Raw genomic sequence first — 14415 nt, 5'->3', positions numbered from 1 at the left:
TATGTAGATCTATTTAACCCCACAAAGCAGTGACTCTCATTTTGGGTTTGTGATTTAATCAGGTTTAATGATCATGTCAAAATCTTCAATGTGTCTTTTATATGTTTTCGTCGGCTAACTGACTTGCTTCGGTAAACCAGTGATGATGATTAAGCATGCATTGCCATGAGAGTCTAAAATTAAATGTCTTCACTTCTTAATGCTACAGTGGACACCATATATTCCATATAGACCATATAGAACATCCTAGAAATAATGTTGCTGTACTACCCTGTGAAAACTCTCTGGATATCGGGACCGTTTTCTGGACTTACCTTCAAGAGTCCTGGAGGAAATTTTGGAAATCACTAGAAAGAAGCTAACTTAACTTTGAAACCTGTAAGCTCCTGAAACATTGGTTCCCACAGGTTCCCAAAGATGCCCATGATTAGTAAAGCACAGATTTGGAAGTCCCAAGTCGTGGAAAGGCGAGCAGAGTGGCGCAGCGGAAGCATGCTGGGCCCATAACCCAGAGGTCAATGGATCGAAACTATCCTCTGCTAAGTGTAAATACTTTGGGCCTGCAAGACTCCATGCTGTCTTAATCCTTTCCTTTCATAATCACATTGCCATGTTTTCAATTGGTTCCCAGTGTAAAGTTACACAATGCCACTACATCACTATTTTCACAACACTCACAGCCCAGGCATTGGCGAAAATGTACTAATACCTTCAAATAGTGGCTCTTATTTTCATTGAAACATCTCAACTTATTCTGCATATTTGCCTTCTTCACTTGTTCAACAACTGCTGAAACAATGAAGACACATTTTAAGGTAGTGTGGCCGAGCGGTCTAAGGCACTGGATTAAGGCTCCAGTCTCTCAGGAGGCGTGGGTTCAAATTCCACCACTGCCATTTGATAATGTAAGATATCTGGTAAAGACAGTAAGTTGCATGCACCTCTTGTTAACATAGCTAAGTGTATTAACCTTGGTGAACTTGTGTGAGGTAACCAATATTACCAAAAGGGTCAGTGGCCACTTGGCTTGCTCCATGCTGACTCACATAGCCATGTTTTTCGATGATTAATGTGAAATATGAACCAAGCAGTCTCAATCAAGAATCTCAGTTTGCAAACATTTCGAACCCAAGCAAAGTCAACTGTTAAATATTGCTCTTTTGACTGATTGGTTGAAGGTATTTCCATTGAAGCTCTGGTTGCTGTTGAATGTACAATGAACATTGCCAGTTGACTACTTAAATGGGAACTTGTTTACAACCACTGAGCAGAGTAAGAGCAGAGTTTAAAGATGAGGTAGTGTGGCCGAGTGGTCGAAGGCCCTGGATTTAGGCTCCAGTCGCTATGGAGGCGTGGGTTCAAATCCCACCACTGCCATCCTTTCTGGACTTGCCTTTAAGATTGCTGGAAGAAATGTGTTCACATAGGCAGTTCTCCTTTGGGCAACTCCAGGTAAGTTAGAAGTGTGGGTGCACCCAAAAAAGTGGAACCTTAAGGATTCTTGGAAGGTATTGCGAAAATCACTAGAAAGAAGTGCACGGTCCCCCAAATGCACAAATTTGCACCCTTTAAGCTGCTGAACTTTTGGTTCCCACGGGTTCCCAAAGATTCCCACAATTAGTGAAAGACAGATGTTAAAGACCCAGGACTTGTTGAGCGAGCAGAGTGGCGCAGCGGAAGCGTGCTGGGCCCATAACCCAGAGGTCGATGGATCGAAACCATCCTCTGCTAGTTGTAAAGGCTTTAGATCGGGAGGATGAGTCCATCCTCTTGGACTTACCTTCAAGAGTCCTGGAGGAAATTTTGGAAATCACTAGAAAGAAGCTAACTTAACTTTGAAACCTGTAAGCTACTGAAACATTGGTTCCCACAGGTTCCAAAAGATGCCCATGATTAGTAAAGCACAGATTTGGAAGTCCCAAGTTGTGGAAAGGCGAGCAGAGTGTCGCAGCGGAAGCGTGCTGGGCCCATAACCCAGAGGTCGATGGATCGAAACCATCCTCTGCTAAGTGTAAATACTTTGGACCTGCAAGGCTCCATGCTGTCTTCATCCTTTCCTTTCATAATCACATTGCCATGTTTTCACTTGGTTCCCAGTGTAAAGTTACACAATATCACTATTTTCACAACACTCACAGCCCAGGCATTGGCGAAAATGTACTAATACCTTCAAATAGTGGCTCTTATTTTCATTGAAACATCTCAACTTATTCTGCATATTTGCCTTCTTCACTTGTTCAACAACTGCTGAAACAATGAAGACACATTTTAAGGTAGTGTGGCCGAGCGGTGTAAGGCGCTGGATTAAGGCTCCAGTCTCTCAGGAGGCGTGGGTTCAAATCCCACCACTGCCATTTGATAATGTAAGGTATCTGGTAAAGACAGTAAGTTGCATGCAGCTCTTGTTAACATAGCTAAGTGTATTAACCTTGGTGAACTTGTGTGAGGTAACCAATATTACCAAAAGGGTCAGTGGCCACTTGGCTTGCTCCATGCTGACTCACATAGCCATGTTTTTCGATGATTAATGTGAAATATGAACCAAGCAGTCTCAATCAAGAATCTTAGTTTGCAAACATTTCCAACCCAAGCAAAGTCAACTGTTAAATATTGCTCTTTTGGCTGATTGGTTGAAGGTATTTCCATTGAAGCTCTGGTTGCTGTTGAATGTACAATGAACATTGCCAGTTGACTACTTAAATGGGAACTTGTTTACAACCACTGAGCAGAGTAAGAGCAGAGTTTAAAGATGCGGTAGTGTGGCCGAGTGGTCGAAGACGCTGGATTTAGGCTCCAGTCTCTATGGAGGCGTGGGTTCAAATCCCACCACTGCCATCCTTTCTGGACTTGCCTTTAAGATTGCTGTAAGAAATGTGTTCACATAGGCAGTTCTCCTTTGGGCAACTCCAGGTAAGTTAGAAGTGTGGGTGCCCCCAAAAAAGTGGAACCTTAAGGATTCTTGGAGGGAATTGCGAAAATCACTAGAAAGAAGTGCACGGTCCCCCAAATGCATAAATTTGCACCCTTTAAGCTGCTGAACTTTTGGTTCCCACGGGTTCCCAAAGATTCCCACAATTAGTAAAAGACAGATGTTACAGACCCAGAACTTGTTGAGCGAGCAGAGTGGCGCAGCGGAAACGTGCTGGGCCCATAACCCAGAGGTCGATGGATCGAAACCATCCTCTGCTAGTTGTAAAGGCTTTAGATCGGGAGGACGAGTCCATCCTCTTGGACTTACCTTCAAGAGTCCTGGAGGAAATTTTGGAAATCACTAGAAAGAAGCTAACTTAACTTTGAAACCTGTAAGCTACTGAAACATTGGTTCCCACAGGTTCCCAAAGATGCCCATGATTAGTAAAGCACAGATTTGGAAGTCCCAAGTTGTGGAAAGGCGAGCAGAGTGGCGCAGCGGAAGCGTGCTGGGCCCATAACCCAGAGGTCGATGGATCGAAACCATCCTCTGCTAAGTGTAAATACTTTGGGCCTGCAAGGCTCCATGCTGTCTTCATCCTTTCCTTTCATAATCACATTGCCATGTTTTCACTTGGTTCCCAGTGTAAAGTTACACAATATCACTATTTTCACAACACTCACAGCCCAGGCATTGGCGAAAATGTACTAATACCTTCAAATAGTGGCTCTTATTTTCATTGAAACATCTCAACTTATTCTGCATATTTGCCTTCTTCACTTGTTCAACAACTGCTGAAACAATGAAGACACATTTTAAGGTAGTGTGGCCGAGCGGTCTAAGGCGCTGGATTAAGGCTCCAGTCTCTCAGGAGGCGTGGGTTCAAATCCCACCACTGCCATTTGATAATGTAAGATATCTGGTAAAGACAGTAAGTTGCATGCACCTCTTGTTAACATAGCTAAGTGTATTAAACTTGTGTGAGGTAACCAATATTACCAAAAGGATCAGTGGCCACTTGGCTTGCTCCATGCTGACTCACATAGCCATGTTTTTCGATGATTAATGTGAAATATGAACCAAGCAGTCTCAATCAAGAATCTCAGTTTGCAAACATTTCCAACCCAAGCAAAGTCAACTGTTAAATATTGCTCTTTTGACTGATTGGTTGAAGGTATTTCCATTGAAGCTCTGGTTGCTGTTGAATGTACAATGAACATTGCCAGTTGACTACTTAAATGGGAACTTGTTTACAACCACTGAGCAGAGTAAGAGCAGAGTTTAACGATGAGGTAGTGTGGCCGAGTGGTCGAAGGCGCTGGATTTAGGCTCCAGTCTCTATGGAGGCGTGGGTTCAAATCCCACCACTGCCATCCTTTCTGGACTTGCCTTTAAGATTGCTGGAAGAAATGTGTTCACATAGGCAGTTCTCCTTTGGGCAACTCCAGGTAAGTTAGAAGTGTGGGTGCCCCCAAAAAAGTGGAACCTTAAGGATTCTTGGAGGGAATTGCGAAAATCACTAGAAAGAAGTGCACGGTCCCCCAAATGCATAAATTTGCACCCTTTAAGCTGCTGAACTTTTGGTTCCCACGGGTTCCCAAAGATTCCCACAATTAGTGAAAGACAGATGTTACAGACCCAGGACTTGTTGAGCGAGCAGAGTGGCGCAGCGGAAGCGTGCTGGGCCCATAACCCAGAGGTCGATGGATCGAAACCATCCTCTGCTAGTTGTAAAGGCTTTAGATCGGGAGGTTGAATCCATCCTCTTGGACTTACCTTCAAGAGTCCTGGAGGAAATTTTGGAAATCACTAGAAAGAAGCTAACTTAACTTTGAAACCTGTAAGCTACTGAAACATTGGTTCCCACAGGTTCCCAAAGATGCCCATGATTAGTAAAGCACAGATTTGGAAGTCCCAAGTTGTGGAAAGGCGAGCAGAGTGGCGCAGCGGAAGAGTGCTGGGCCCATAACCCAGAGGTCGATGGATCGAAACCATCCTCTGCTAAGTGTAAATACTTTGGACCTGCAAGGCTCCATCCTGTCTTCATCCTTTCCTTTCATAATCACATTGCCATGTTTTCACTTGGTTCCCAGTGTAAAGTTACACAATGCCACTACATCACTATTTTCACAACACTCACAGCCCAGGCATTGGCGAAAATGTACTAATACCTTCAAATAGTGGCTCTTATTTTCATTGAAACATCTCAACTTATTCTGCATATTTGCCTTCTTCACTTGTTCAACAACTGCTGAAACAATGAAGACACATTTTAAGGTAGTGTGGCCGAGCGGTCTAAGGCGCTGGCTTAAGGCTCCAGTCTCTCAGGAGGCGTGGGTTCAAATCTCACCACTGCCATTTGATAATGTAAGGTATCTGGTAAAGACAGTAAGTTGCATGCAGCTCTTGTTAACATAGTTAAGTGTATTAACCTTGGTGAACTTGTGTGAGGTAACCAATATTACCAAAAGGGTCAGTGGCCACTTGGCTTGCTCCATGCTGACTCACATAGCCATGTTTTTCGATGATTAATGTGAAATATGAACTAAGCAGTCTCAATCAAGAATCTCAGTTTGCAAACATTTCCAACCCAAGCAAAGTCAACTGTTAAATATTGCTCTTTTGGCTGATTGGTTGAAGGTATTTCCATTGAAGCTCTGGTTGCTGTTGAATGTACAATGAACATTGCCAGTTGACTACTTAAATGGGAACTTGTTTACAACCACTGAGCAGAGTAAGAGCAGAGTTTAAAGATGCGGTAGTGTGGCCGAGTGGTCGAAGGCGCTGGATTTAGGCTCCAGTCTCTATGGAGGCGTGGGTTCAAATCCCACCACTGCCATCCTTTCTGGACTTGCCTTTAAGATTGCTGGAAGAAATGTGTTCACATAGGCAGTTCTCCTTTGGGCAACTCCAGGTAAGTTAGAAGTGTGGGTGCCCCCAAAAAAGTGGAACCTTAAGGATTCTTGGAGGGAATTGCGAAAATCACTAGAAAGAAGTGCACGGTCCCCCAAATGCATAAATTTGCACCCTTTAAGCTGCTGAACTTTTGGTTCCCACGGGTTCCCAAAGATTCCCACAATTAGTAAAAGACAGATGTTACAGACCCAGAACTTGTTGAGCGAGCAGAGTGGCGCAGCGGAAACGTGCTGGGCCCATAACCCAGATGTCGATGGATCAAAACCATCCTCTGCTAAGTGTAAATACTTTGGGCCTGCAAGGCTCCATGCTGTCTTCATCCTTTCCTTTCATAATCACATTGCCATGTTTTCACTTGGTTCCCAGTGTAAAGTTACACAATGCCACTACATCACTATTTTCACAACACTCACAGCCCAGGCATTGGCGAAAATGTACTAATACCTTCAAATAGTGGCTCTTATTTTCATTGAAACATCTCAACTTATTCTGCATATTTGCCTTCTTCACTTGTTCAACAACTGCTGAAACAATGAAGACACATTTTAAGGTAGTGTGGCCGAGCGGTCTAAGGCGCTGGATTAAGGCTCCAGTCTCTCAGGAGGCGTGGGTTCAAATCCCACCACTGCCATTTGATAATGTAAGGTATCTGGTAAAGACAGTAAGTTGCATGCAGCTCTTGTTAACATAGTTAAGTGTAGTGAACTTGTGTGAGGTAACCAAAAGTGTCAGTGGCCACTTGGCTTGCTCCATGCTGACTCACATAGCCATGTTTTTCGATGATTAATGTGAAATATGAACCAAGCAGTCTCAATCAAGAATCTCAGTTTGCAAACATTTCCAACCCAAGCAAAGTCAACTGTTAAATATTGCTCTTTTGGCTGATTGGTTGAAGGTATTTCCATTGAAGCTCTGGTTGCTGTTGAATGTACAATGAACATTGCCAGTTGACTACTTAAATGGGAACTTGTTTACAACCACTGAGCAGAGTAAGAGCAGAGTTTAAAGATGCGGTAGTGTGGCCGAGTGGTCGAAGGCGCTGGATTTAGGCTCCAGTCTCTATGGAGGCGTGGGTTCAAATCCCACCACTGCCATCCTTTCTGGACTTGCCTTTAAGATTGCTGGAAGAAATGTGTTCACATAGGCAGTTCTCCTTTGGGCAACTCCAGGTAAGTTAGAAGTGTGGGTGCCCCCAAAAAAGTGGAACCTTAAGGATTCTTGGAGGGAATTGCGAAAATCACTAGAAAGAAGTGCACGGTCCCCCAAATGCATAAATTTGCACCCTTTAAGCTGCTGAACTTTTGGTTCCCACGGGTTCCCAAAGATTCCCACAATTAGTAAAAGACAGATGTTACAGACCCAGAACTTGTTGAGCGAGCAGAGTGGGGCAGCGGAAACGTGCTGGGCCCATAACCCAGAGGTCGATGGATCGAAACCATCCTCTGCTAGTTGTAAAGGCTTTAGATCTGGAGGATGAGTCCATCCTCTTGGACTTACCTTCAAGAGTCCAGGAGGAAATTTTGGAAATCACTAGAAAGAAGCTAACTTAACTTTGAAACCTGTAAGCTACTGAAACATTGGTTCCCACAGGTTCCCAAAGATGCCCATGATTAGTAAAGCACAGATTTGGAAGTCCCAAGTTGTGGAAAGGCGAGCAGAGTGGCGCAGCGGAAGCGTGCTGGGCCCATAACCCAGAGGTCGATGGATCGAAACCATCCTCTGCTAAGTGTAAATACTTTGGGCCTGCAAGGCTCCATGCTGTCTTCATCCTTTCCTTTCATAATCACAATGCCATGTTTTCACTTGGTTCCCAGTGTAAAGTTACACAATATCACTATTTTCACAACACTCACAGCCCAGGCATTGGCGAAAATGTACTAATACCTTCAAATAGTGGCTCTTATTTTCATTGAAACATCTCAACTTATTCTGCATATTTGCCTTCTTCACTTGTTCAACAACTGCTGAAACAATGAAGACACATTTTAAGGTAGTGTGGCCGAGCGGTCTAAGGCGCTGGATTAAGGCTCCAGTCTCTCAGGAGGCGTGGGTTCAAATCCCACCACTGCCATTTGATAATGTAAGGTATCTGGTAAAGACAGTAAGTTGCATGCAGCTCTTGTTAACATAGTTAAGTGTATTAACCTTGGTGAACTTGTGTGAGGTAACCAATATTACCAAAAAGGTCAGTGGCCACTTGGCTTGCTCCATGCTGACTCACATAGCCATGTTTTTCGATGATTAATGTGAAATATGAACCAAGCAGTCTCAATCAAGAATCTCAGTTTGCAAACATTTCCAACCCAAGCAAAGTCAACTGTTAAATATTGCTCTTTTGACTGATTGGTTGAAGGTATTTCCATTGAAGCTCTGGTTGCTGTTGAATGTACAATGAACATTGCCAGTTGACTACTTAAATGGGAACTTGTTTACAACCACTGAGCAAAGTAGGAGCAGAGTTTGAAGATGAGGTAGTGTGGCCGAGTGGTCGAAGGTGCTGGATTTAGGCTTCAGTCTCTATGGAGGTGTGGGTTCAAATCCCACCACTGCCATCCTTTCTGGACTTGCCTTTAAGATTGCTGGAAAAAATGTGTTCACATAGGCAGTTCTCCTTTGGGCAACTCCAGGTAAGTTAGAAGTGTGGGTGCCCCCAAAAAAGTGGAACCTTAAGGATTCTTGGAGGGAATTGCGAAAATCACTAGAAAGAAGTGCACGGTCCCCCAAATGCATAAATTTGCACCCTTTAAGCTGCTGAACTTTTGGTTCCCACGGGTTCCCAAAGATTCCCACAATTAGTGAAAGACAGATGTTAAAGCCCCAGGACTTGTTGAGCGAGCAGAGTGGCGCAGCGGAAGCGTGCTGGGCCCATAACCCAGAGGTCGATGGATAGAAACCATCCTCTGCTAGTTGTAAAGGCTTTAGATCGGGAGGATGAGTCCATCCTCTTGGACTTACCTTCAAGAGTCCAGGAGGAAATTTTGGAAATCACTAGAAAGAAGCTAACTTAACTTTGAAACCTGTAAGCTACTGAAACATTGGTTCCCACAGGTTCCCAAAGATGCCCATAATTAGTAAAGCACAGATTTGGAAGTCCCAAGTTGTGGAAAGGCGAGCAGAGTGGCGCAGCGGAAGCGTGCTGGGCCCATAACCCAGAGGTCGATGGATCGAAACCATCCTCTGCTAAGTGTAAATACTTTGGGCCTGCAAGGCTCCATGCTGTCTTCATCCTTTCCTTTCATAATCACATTGCCATGTTTTCACTTGGTTCCCAGTGTAAAGTTACACAATATCACTATTTTCACAACACTCACAGCCCAGGCATTGGCGAAAATGTACTAATACCTTCAAATAGTGGCTCTTATTTTCATTGAAACATCTCAACTTATTCTGCATATTTGCCTTCTTCACTTGTTCAACAACTGCTGAAACAATGAAGACACATTTTAAGGTAGTGTGGCTGAGCGGTCTAAGGCGCTGGATTAAGGCTCCAGTCTCTCAGGAGGCGTGGGTTCAAATCCCACTAATGCCATTTGATAATGTAAGATATCTGGTAAAGACAGTAAGTTGCATGCACCTCTTGTTAACATAGCTAAGTGTATTAAACTTGTGTGAGGTAACCAATATTACCAAAAGGGTCAGTGGCCACTTGGCTTGCTCCATGCTGACTCACATAGCCATGTTTTTCGATGATTAATGTGAAATATGAACCAAGCAGTCTCAATCAAGAATCTCAGTTTGCAAACATTTGCAAACATTTCCAACCCAAGCAAAGTCAACTGTTAAATATTGCTCTTTTGACTGATTGGTTGAAGGTATTTCCATTGAATCTCTGGTTGCTGTTGAATGTACAATGAACATTGCCAGTTGACTACTTAAATGGGAACTTGTTTACAACCACTGAGCAGAGTAAGAGCAGAGTTTAAAGATGAGGTAGTGTGGCCGAGTGGTCGAAGGCGCTGGATTTAGGCTCCAGTCTCTATGGAGGCGTGGGTTCAAATCCCACCACTGCCATCCTTTCTGGACTTGCCTTTAAGATTGCCGGAAGAAATGTGTTCACATAGGCAGTTCTCCTTTGGGCAACTCCAGGTAAGTTAGAAGTGTGGGTGCCCCCAAAAAAGTGGAACCTTAAGGATTCTTGGAGGGAATTGCGAAAATCACTAGAAAGAAGTGCACGGTCCCCCAAATGCATAAATTTGCACCCTTTAAGCTGCTGAACTTTTGGTTCCCACGGGTTCCCAAAGATTCCCACAATTAGTGAAAGACAGATGTTACAGCCCCAGGACTTGTTGAGCGAGCAGAGTGGCGCAGCGGAAGCGTGCTGGGCCCATAACCCAGAGGTCGATGGATCGAAACCATCCTCTGCTAGTTGTAAAGGCTTTAGATCGGGAGGATGAGTCCATCCTCTTGGACTTACCTTCAAGAGTCCAGGAGGAAATTTTGGAAATCACTAGAAAGAAGCTAACTTAACTTTGAAACCTGTAAGCTACTGAAACATTGGTTCCCACAGGTTCCCAAAGATGCCCATGATTAGTAAAGCACAGATTTGGAAGTCCCAAGTTGTGGAAAGGCGAGCAGAGTGGCGCAGCGGAAGCGTGCTGGGCCCATAACCCAGAGGTCGATGGATCGAAACCATCCTCTGCTAAGTGTAAATACTTTGGGCCTGCACGGCTCCATGCTGTCTTCATCCTTTCCTTTCATAATCACATTGCCATGTTTTCACTTGGTTCCCAGTGTAAAGTTACACAATATCACTATTTTCACAACACTCACAGCCCAGGCATTGGCGAAAATGTACTAATACCTTCAAATAGTGGCTCTTATTTTCATTGAAACATCTCAACTTATTCTGCATATTTGCCTTCTTCACTTGTTCAACAACTGCTGAAACAATGAAGACACATTTTAAGGTAGTGTGGCCGAGCGGTCTAAGGCGCTGGATTAAGGCTCCAGTCTCTCAGGAGGCATGGGTTCAAATCCCACCAATGCCATTTGATAATGTAAGATATCTGGTAAAGACAGTAAGTTGCATGCACCTCTTGTTAACATAGCTAAGTGTATTAAACTTGTGTGAGGTAACCAATATTACCAAAAGGGTCAGTGGCCACTTGGCTTGCTCCATGCTGACTCACATAGCCATGTTTTTCGATGATTAATGTGAAATATGAACCAAGCAGTCTCAATCAAGAATCTCAGTTTGCAAACATTTGCAAACATTTCCAACCCAAGCAAAGTCAACTGTTAAATATTGCTCTTTTGGCTGATTGGTTGAAGGTATTTCCATTGAAGCTCTGGTTGCTGTTGAATGTACAATGAACATTGTCAGTTGACTACTTAAATGGGAACTTGTTTACAACCACTGAGCAGAGTAAGAGCAGAGTTTAAAGATGCGGTAGTGTGGCCGAGTGGTCGAAGGCGCTGGATTTAGGCTCCAGTCTCTATGGAGGCGTGGGTTCAAATCCCACCACTGCCATCCTTTCTGGACTTGCCTTTAAGATTGCTGGAAGAAATGTGTTCACATAGGCAGTTCTCCTTTGGGCAACTCCAGGTAAGTTAGAAGTGTGGGTGCCCCCAAAAAAGTGGAACCTTAAGGATTCTTGGAGGGAATTGCGAAAATCACTAGAAAGAAGTGCACGGTCCCCCAAATGCATAAATTTGCACCCTTTAAGCTGCTGAACTTTTGGTTCCCACGGGTTCCCAAAGATTCCCACAATTAGTAAAAGACAGATGTTACAGACCCAGAACTTGTTGAGCGAGCAGAGTGGCGCAGCGGAAACGTGCTGGGCCCATAACCCAGAGGTCGATGGATCGAAACCATCCTCTGCTAGTTGTAAAGGCTTTAGATCGGGAGGATGAGTCCATCCTCTTGGACTTACCTTCAAGAGTCCAGGAGGAAATTTTGGAAATCACTAGAAAGAAGCTAACTTAACTTTGAAACCTGTAAGCTACTGAAACATTGGTTCCCACAGGTTCCCAAAGATGCCCATAATTAGTAAAGCACAGATTTGGAAGTCCCAAGTTGTGGAAAGGCGAGCAGAGTGGCGCAGCGGAAGCGTGCTGGGCCCATAACCCAGAGGTCGATGGATCGAAACCATCCTCTGCTAAGTGTAAATACTTTGGGCCTGCAAGGCTCCATGCTGTCTTCATCCTTTCCTTTCATAATCACATTGCCATGTTTTCACTTGGTTCCCAGTGTAAAGTTACACAATATCACTATTTTCACAACACTCACAGCCCAGGCATTGGCGAAAATGTACTAATACCTTCAAATAGTGGCTCTTATTTTCATTGAAACATCTCAACTTATTCTGCATATTTGCCTTCTTCACTTGTTCAACAACTGCTGAAACAATGAAGACACATTTTAAGGTAGTGTGGCCGAGCGGTCTAAGGCGCTGGATTAAGGCTCCAGTCTCTCAGGAGGCGTGGGTTCAAATCCCACCACTGCCATTTGATAATGTAAGGTATCTGGTAAAGACAGTAAGTTGCATGCAGCTCTTGTTAACATAGTTAAGTGTAGTGAACTTGTGTGAGGTAACCAATATTACCAAAAGTGTCAGTGGCCACTTGGCTTGCTCCATGCTGACTCACATAGCCATGTTTTTCGATGATTAATGTGAAATATGAACCAAGCAGTCTCAATCAAGAATATCAGTTTGCAAACATTTCCAACCCAAGCAAAGTCAACTGTTAAATATTGCTCTTTTGGCTGATTGGTTGAAGGTATTTCCATTGAAGCTCTGGTTGCTGTTGAATGTACAATGAACATTGCCAGTTGACTACTTAAATGGGAACTTGTTTACAACCACTGAGCAGAGTAAGAGCAGAGTTTAAAGATGCGGTAGTGTGGCCGAGTGGTCGAAGGCGCTGGATTTAGGCTCCAGTCTCTATGGAGGCGTGGGTTCAAATCCCACCACTGCCATCCTTTCTGGACTTGCCTTTAAGATTGCTGGAAGAAATGTGTTCACATAGGCAGTTCTCCTTTGGGCAACTCCAGGTAAGTTAGAAGTGTGGGTGCCCCCAAAAAAGTGGAACCTTAAGGATTCTTGGAGGGAATTGCGAAAATCACTAGAAAGAAGTGCACGGTCCCCCAAATGCATAAATTTGCACCCTTTAAGCTGCTGAACTTTTGGTTCCCACGGGTTCCCAAAGATTCCCACAATTAGTAAAAGACAGTTGTTACAGACCCAGAACTTGTTGAGCGAGCAGAGTGGCGCAGCGGAAACGTGCTGGGCCCATAACCCAGAGGTCGATGGATCGAAACCATCCTCTGCTAGTTGTAAAGGCTTTAGATCTGGAGGATGAGTCCATCCTCTTGGACTTACCTTCAAGAGTCCAGGAGGAAATTTTGGAAATCACTAGAAAGAAGCTAACTTAACTTTGAAACCTGTAAGCTACTGAAACATTGGTTCCCACAGGTTCCCAAAGATGCCCATGATTAGTAAAGCACAGATTTGGAAGTCCCAAGTTGTGGAAAGGCGAGCAGAGTGGCGCAGCGGGAGCGTGCTGGGCCCATAACCCAGAGGTCGATGGATCGAAACCATCCTCTGCTAAGTGTAAATACTTTGGGCCTGCAAGGCTCCATGCTGTCTTCATCCTTTCCTTTCATAATCACAATGCCATGTTTTCACTTGGTTCCCAGTGTAAAGTTACACAATATCACTATTTTCACAACACTCACAGCCCAGGCATTGGCGAAAATGTACTAATACCTTCAAATAGTGGCTCTTATTTTCATTGAAACATCTCAACTTATTCTGCATATTTGCCTTCTTCACTTGTTCAACAACTGCTGAAACAATGAAGAAACATTTTAAGGTAGTGTGGCCGAGCGGTCTAAGGCGCTGGATTAAGGCTCCAGTCTCTCAGGAGGCGTGGGTTCAAATCCCACCACTGCCATTTGATAATGTAAGGTATCTGGTAAAGACAGTAAGTTGCATGCAGCTCTTGTTAACATAGTTAAGTGTATTAACCTTGGTGAACTTGTGTGAGGTAACCAATATTACCAAAAAGGTCAGTGGCCACTTGGCTTGCTCCATGCTGACTCACATAGCCATGTTTTTCGATGATTAATGTGAAATATGAACCAAGCAGTCTCAATCAAGAATCTCAGTTTGCAAACATTTCCAACCCAAGCAAAGTCAACTGTTAAATATTGCTCTTTTGACTGATTGGTTGAAGGTATTTCCATTGAAGCTCTGGTTGCTGTTGAATGTACAATGAACATTGCCAGTTGACTACTTAAATGGGAACTTGTTTACAACCACTGAGCAGAGTAAGAGCAGAGTTTAAAGATGAGGTAGTGTGGCCGAGTGGTCGAAGGTGCTGGATTTAGGCTCCAGTCTCTATGGAGGCGTGGGTTCAAATCCCACCACTGCCATCCTTTCTGGACTTGCCTTTAAGATTGCCGGAAGAAATGTGTTCACATAGGCAGTTCTCCTTTGGGCAACTCCAGGTAAGTTAGAAGTGTGGGTGCCCCCAAAAAAGTGGAACCTTAAGGATTCTTGGAGGGAATTGCGAAAATCACTAGAAAGAAGTGCACGGTCCCCCAAATGCATAAATTTGCACCCTTTAAGCTGCTGAACTTTTGG

General features: G+C 44.0%; 20 non-coding genes across 20 annotated transcripts; all 20 read left to right on the top strand.

Annotated features, from left to right (window-relative positions):
• Window positions 1-814: 814 nt before the first annotated feature.
• trnal-aag (transfer RNA leucine (anticodon AAG)) lies at window positions 815-896 on the top strand. The gene has a single exon. It is a non-coding gene; the product is annotated as a tRNA-Leu (tRNA).
• A 399-nt stretch (window positions 897-1295) lies between these two features.
• Window positions 1296-1377, top strand: trnal-uag (transfer RNA leucine (anticodon UAG)). The gene has a single exon. It is a non-coding gene; the product is annotated as a tRNA-Leu (tRNA).
• Window positions 1378-2272: 895 nt separating this feature from the next.
• On the top strand, window positions 2273-2354 carry trnal-aag (transfer RNA leucine (anticodon AAG)). Its single transcript has one exon. It is a non-coding gene; the product is annotated as a tRNA-Leu (tRNA).
• Window positions 2355-2753: 399 nt separating this feature from the next.
• trnal-uag (transfer RNA leucine (anticodon UAG)) lies at window positions 2754-2835 on the top strand. The gene has a single exon. It is a non-coding gene; the product is annotated as a tRNA-Leu (tRNA).
• Window positions 2836-3730: 895 nt separating this feature from the next.
• Window positions 3731-3812, top strand: trnal-aag (transfer RNA leucine (anticodon AAG)). The gene has a single exon. It is a non-coding gene; the product is annotated as a tRNA-Leu (tRNA).
• Window positions 3813-4202: 390 nt separating this feature from the next.
• Window positions 4203-4284, top strand: trnal-uag (transfer RNA leucine (anticodon UAG)). The gene has a single exon. It is a non-coding gene; the product is annotated as a tRNA-Leu (tRNA).
• Window positions 4285-5187: 903 nt separating this feature from the next.
• trnal-aag (transfer RNA leucine (anticodon AAG)) lies at window positions 5188-5269 on the top strand. The gene has a single exon. It is a non-coding gene; the product is annotated as a tRNA-Leu (tRNA).
• A 399-nt stretch (window positions 5270-5668) lies between these two features.
• Window positions 5669-5750, top strand: trnal-uag (transfer RNA leucine (anticodon UAG)). Its single transcript has one exon. It is a non-coding gene; the product is annotated as a tRNA-Leu (tRNA).
• A 626-nt stretch (window positions 5751-6376) lies between these two features.
• Window positions 6377-6458, top strand: trnal-aag (transfer RNA leucine (anticodon AAG)). Its single transcript has one exon. It is a non-coding gene; the product is annotated as a tRNA-Leu (tRNA).
• Window positions 6459-6839: 381 nt separating this feature from the next.
• trnal-uag (transfer RNA leucine (anticodon UAG)) lies at window positions 6840-6921 on the top strand. The gene has a single exon. It is a non-coding gene; the product is annotated as a tRNA-Leu (tRNA).
• Window positions 6922-7816: 895 nt separating this feature from the next.
• trnal-aag (transfer RNA leucine (anticodon AAG)) lies at window positions 7817-7898 on the top strand. The gene has a single exon. It is a non-coding gene; the product is annotated as a tRNA-Leu (tRNA).
• A 399-nt stretch (window positions 7899-8297) lies between these two features.
• trnal-uag (transfer RNA leucine (anticodon UAG)) lies at window positions 8298-8379 on the top strand. The gene has a single exon. It is a non-coding gene; the product is annotated as a tRNA-Leu (tRNA).
• An 895-nt stretch (window positions 8380-9274) lies between these two features.
• Window positions 9275-9356, top strand: trnal-aag (transfer RNA leucine (anticodon AAG)). Its single transcript has one exon. It is a non-coding gene; the product is annotated as a tRNA-Leu (tRNA).
• A 400-nt stretch (window positions 9357-9756) lies between these two features.
• trnal-uag (transfer RNA leucine (anticodon UAG)) lies at window positions 9757-9838 on the top strand. Its single transcript has one exon. It is a non-coding gene; the product is annotated as a tRNA-Leu (tRNA).
• Window positions 9839-10733: 895 nt separating this feature from the next.
• trnal-aag (transfer RNA leucine (anticodon AAG)) lies at window positions 10734-10815 on the top strand. The gene has a single exon. It is a non-coding gene; the product is annotated as a tRNA-Leu (tRNA).
• Window positions 10816-11215: 400 nt separating this feature from the next.
• trnal-uag (transfer RNA leucine (anticodon UAG)) lies at window positions 11216-11297 on the top strand. The gene has a single exon. It is a non-coding gene; the product is annotated as a tRNA-Leu (tRNA).
• Window positions 11298-12192: 895 nt separating this feature from the next.
• trnal-aag (transfer RNA leucine (anticodon AAG)) lies at window positions 12193-12274 on the top strand. The gene has a single exon. It is a non-coding gene; the product is annotated as a tRNA-Leu (tRNA).
• Window positions 12275-12664: 390 nt separating this feature from the next.
• On the top strand, window positions 12665-12746 carry trnal-uag (transfer RNA leucine (anticodon UAG)). The gene has a single exon. It is a non-coding gene; the product is annotated as a tRNA-Leu (tRNA).
• Window positions 12747-13641: 895 nt separating this feature from the next.
• Window positions 13642-13723, top strand: trnal-aag (transfer RNA leucine (anticodon AAG)). The gene has a single exon. It is a non-coding gene; the product is annotated as a tRNA-Leu (tRNA).
• Window positions 13724-14122: 399 nt separating this feature from the next.
• trnal-uag (transfer RNA leucine (anticodon UAG)) lies at window positions 14123-14204 on the top strand. The gene has a single exon. It is a non-coding gene; the product is annotated as a tRNA-Leu (tRNA).
• The last annotated feature ends 211 nt before the right edge of the window (window positions 14205-14415 follow it).

This window comes from Sebastes fasciatus, chromosome 10 (genome assembly GCF_043250625.1).
Source record: "Sebastes fasciatus isolate fSebFas1 chromosome 10, fSebFas1.pri, whole genome shotgun sequence".
NCBI lineage: Eukaryota > Metazoa > Chordata > Actinopteri > Perciformes > Sebastidae > Sebastes > Sebastes fasciatus.
Note: the sequence above shows the minus strand (reverse complement) of the source record. Positions and strands in the feature narration are given on the sequence as shown.